Raw genomic sequence first — 4,895 nt, forward strand, 5'->3', positions numbered from 1 at the left:
TTACCTCCATCGCCCCCGGTCCCGCCCCCGTTCCCCCGGTTCCCGCGGTTTATAGGCTTAAAATTGGATTATTTTTTTTTGCTAAAAAACTGCTTTGTTTTTGGCAAAAATACTATTTTTAATAACTTTAAAAGCTTAAAATACATGTATGATTGAAGTGATGAAAATTATAAAATTAAAAATCAAGAATTGATCCACAAAATAGTTTGATTTAGATCTACAAATAGTTTATACAAGTCCAACATATGTGTATAAACAAACATGTAAGCCCTTGATAAACACAGTTGACTATATTCACTGAATCAAGTTCCAAAACTTCTATTACAGTTCTAGACTTCTAGTTTGTGAAATTGATAGCAGCAAGCAGCAGATATATTGTATGCATCTCAGTTCTTTCCATCACAAACACCTCATATAAATCAAAATCTGTACACTAGGAATTTCCAAAAAGATACACTAGGAATTTCCAAAAGAAAACTGTGAGTCTGTGAGAAATCTGTACACAACCACCTCATATAAATCGAAATCTGTTCACCGAATAAACCTTAATTCACACTAATGTTTGAGAAATCAAAATCAACAATACTGAATAAACCTTAATTCACACTTATGTTTGAGAAATCGGTCAGAAACACAAATCGTGAGCCAACTCAACCAAGTGGTAGAATCGATTGTGAACTGTGAAGACCGAAGAACGCTCTCAATTGTCAATTGTATCAGAGAAGTAAAGAAAGAAATTAAGACTTGGAGAAGTCGCAGCCGGAGTTCTGAATACATTACCGTCGAATGCAGAAGGGCGTCGGCGGCGGTGACGGGAAACGTCAAATGCAGGTCGTCGGTCGCCGGTGGGAGTTGGAGACGTTGAGAAGTCGTAGTCGGAGTACAGGTCCTACGGGAAGGAAGCTGAAGTCGGAAGCCCAGTCGAAGAGAAGAGTCGAAGTCGTCAACTCGTCACTCGTATTGTGAAGGCTGAAGAGTGAAGACGGACTGAGAAGTGAGAATCGACGGAACACGGAAAGCTAAAGCCCTAATTTCACATTTGTATTTTACATTATATATATATATATATATATATATATATATATATATATATATATATATATTATATATATATAAATATATATATTATATAAATATAAACGGGGGCCCCGCGGGAGTACGGGACGGAAATACTCACTCCCGCCCTCGGTCCCGAAAATAAACGAGAGTTAATATCGGCCCCGCCCCCGCTCCCGCTCCCGAATTTTTTTAAAAATTAGTCCCGTACGGTATCAGGGTCCCACGTGAGTTTTTGACATCCCTAGTATAGGTAAGCATCATCTTTGGTTCTCTGTTATTGCCTGGGTTATATCATCAAGAATTATTATATGCCATTTTGCACGCCAATAGTCATTAGTGGATCGTATATTGCTGATCGGGTTTCAGTTTGTTCGGTTGTTGTTCCGGTTCTTTGATGGGGTGAATTAAGGGGTATCGTTTGGAAGGTTTATGGTCGGATTAGCTAGTTAGTCTCCAAAGAAGTTGAAGTTCGGATGTGATAGCATTTGTTCAGGTAGGATCGACAGTCGTCTATAGTAGGACCTTTGGGTCCAATGTATACCGTTGTTAGGGAAGGAGCGGTAGCAAGAAGATGAAGGTGGAAACCACATGAGGTTGTTTGGTCCTTGGAAGTGCCAGGGGAATTTTATTATCGCAAGGGTTGAAGATGGTTAGAATTCAGAGATTCTTCTGAGGATGGGAAGTTAGAGTGAAGATTCGCCAGTTCAGAGCAAGGGCTATGGTCTTTGTCACCAACATAAAGGACTTAAGGAGGTGGTGTTGTATCATAGGAAGCGAGTGGGGTTGTCGTTTTTGCTAAGGTTTTGGGAAGTATTCATCTAGAATTCAAGAGTGGTACGATCATCGATATTGGATAGTAATGGAATGCTAGTATTGGTAAGCACAGGTCGTCGGCGGTTCAAATTATAAGGTGGTAAAATGGGTTAGGAATCCATCAAATTTTGTTGATTGGGAGAGCTTCGACGAATCCAAGTGGGGGAGAATCGTTCAGATTTCCATGAGCTGAATCAATTGTGAAACTAGGGTGAGTTTCACATCCTAGTCGGGAAGGAAGACCACTCAAGTGGCCATCTGGATCGAAGTTGTGTAAGTTTGGAGTTCAGGAAACTTCCAACAGCTGGTTGGCATCTTCTTTGTGGTATAGCAGGCATGTGGATAGATCCACGTTGAGGGTTGTGTTAGAGCCTCACTGTCTTTTCTTGTTTGATGAAGGCTTTGGGGTTCGAAGCATGAACCGAACACCTGATTGGGATTCAGTTGGATGCGGGTTCGACTCAGGATGATTGGGGTTGATATGGTAGAGGTGTGGTAAGACCATGGGCGGTAACCATGGCAGGATAGACGTGTCGTAAGACTGCGAGGTTGCCGTAACATTCACTGGATTGGCAGATAGTATGGAAGTGTTGTAAGTGTACGATGGGATCGTAACATTCACTTGATTGAGGTAGACCATCGTTGTGGTGGTCGTGAGTATAAATAAGGACCAACTCGTGCCTTGATCAAGGAATACAGTGGGGTCGGAGAGCATCTCTATGTCATGGGAGGAGGACCATTGGGGTCCGCGGCGAGGTTGGGCATGTATAGCTCTCGATGGGGTGAGACCCGTGGGCGTGGCCCGTTTATTGGTATAGACTGGGTGAGACTCGTAGGCGAGTCCCGTATGATTATGGCAATGCATGTGAGACCTGGTAGAGACCGGTTGGGTCATGGAATTGGATCATGGTTTTAGTAGGATGATTATGTGGCCATGGAGTGTCATTGTGTGGTGCATAGGCTAGGGTAGCATTATTAGTTGGACTCTCAGGAACCTGGTGGTTGGGCCAGGTGTGATACTGGCAGTCTCAACGGTGGTTTGGGGATTTTTATATCCCAGTTTAGTGATTGGTTGTCGCGAATCAGAAGATTTCGGGGGAAATGCAAGTACAAGTCCTTGGATCTCAAGTTATGAGTTATGTGCCGAGTTGGATTTTGGTCGAGACTCGCGTTGGGAGACGTTAGTGTGTTTATGTGCAAGATCTTTACTTTAGCAAGTTATGGATTAAGGAATCTGTATGTCGGGTTATCAGTTGGAAGGTTCAGGGTCTAAAGGATGTTTTCAGTTCTGACTGTAGGAGGAGACCCTTGTGATTGTGTTTCAGAATGATTCTACCAGTGCTGAGGTCGGTCAAGTTATGGGGCTTCGGAATTATAGAAGTAACATATTGGATCGAAAGTTATGGGATCTGTGATTTGTACAACACTAGAAGGTTTTGTTTGGAACGTTAGTTCCTAGGAGGGTGGTAAGGAGTGACTTCAAGGACAAAATCTAATTTAAGTGGGGGAGAGTTGTAACGACCTGTTCTGAATCGTTTCCTAATGTGGGGCGGTAACCCGAAGATCGGGTATCATAAGGCTTAGGGTCTTTGGAAAAGAGAGATTTAGACCAATTTGGGTGTGGGTAATGTAATTTAGGTGGTCAGGGAGTTCGGTTTGTGTTTTGGAGCCAAGTGGTATATCGATAAAGTGTCTGTTCGGGCTTTTATGAAAATTGGATTTTTTTTCAATAAGTTTTAAGGAAAGTATGAGTTGATAGAAACATAGAGCTTCTCGTTACCTTTCTGTGGATATAAAGATCGTCGGAAACGGACTTAGAATGAAGGAGTTATTGCCTTCGGAAGTTTTGTGGTTTTAGGGTTAAACCGAGTACGCGGGGCATACACAAGTGTACGCAGGGCGTACTAACGTTAAGTCCAGTATGTGGGGCATGCATTGTTGTACGCTGGGCGTACTAAGCAGATTCACCGCGGGTGTTCTTCGGAGTACGCTAGGCGTACCAGAATTACACATGGCGTACTCCAATAAGAACCAAACCCTAATTTAGGGTCTTGGACCCTATTTAAGCTCCTTAACTCACCACCAAACCCTATTATCTTCAGCCTGCATCCCTCTAAACCCTAGAAATGAAGCCCTAGCCCCCATTTGAGTGGGTTTTTGAGCTTTTGGTGGTATTTCATGCTTTTTGGTGTTCATAGAAAAAGAAGGAACTTCTTGGAGAGGTGTGGGATTGCTTGAAGCTTTTGGATCTAGGCTTGTTGCATCTTGATATACCTTTTGGAGGTATAAAGTTTCTATCTTGATGACTCTAGGTGTTAGATCTAGTTTAAGGAGTATTTTGGGTTCATTTTGGTCCTTAGAGTCATCCTTGTGAGTATGAGCTACTCCAAGAGCTTAGAATGTTGGATCTTGGCCTTTGGGAGGTCCCTTGTTCATAAAAATGTCCTCTTGATGAATTATTTTGGACCATGCATGAATTTGGGTGTTTTCTATGGATTTTTATTAAGGTTTTGGTCCCATTAAGCCATGCAAAGGAGTAAAGTTGCCAACTTTACGTGTTAAGACATCTCATTAGGGTCATGTTTGAGTTTGGAAGTCATTGTTTTAACCATTAAGAGATTAATATGAATTTTTGGTCCCTGATGAGTACGCTGGGCGTAAGCAGGAAGTATGCTCAACGTAATGAAGGTTTCATGCATTATCAGCTTGTAATCTGTGCTTCGAGGGTGAGTACGCGGGGCGTACCATTCTGGTACGCTGAACATACTCCCCAAAATGTCATTTTGAGCTTTTTTGAGGTTTGGGCCTTGTTGGGTCATTGGATTTCTTACTTTGGGCCATGGATAGACTAAGGGTTTTCTTGGAAGTAGGTACATGAATGTTTTGGGGCCCAATGTAACATTCATGAAATTCATAAAAATTTTAAACTTTTTAAAATACCCAAAACCATCATTGTTTACAAATAGTTTTTAAAATAAGTTTCACATCAGAGAAATCTAAAAATCGTAAAAATCAAAAACATG

The sequence above is a fragment of the Lactuca virosa genome, chromosome 2, assembly GCF_052849685.1.
Source record: "Lactuca virosa cultivar CGN04683 chromosome 2, Lactuca_virosa_CGN04683_v6, whole genome shotgun sequence".
Classification (NCBI taxonomy): domain Eukaryota; kingdom Viridiplantae; phylum Streptophyta; class Magnoliopsida; order Asterales; family Asteraceae; genus Lactuca; species Lactuca virosa.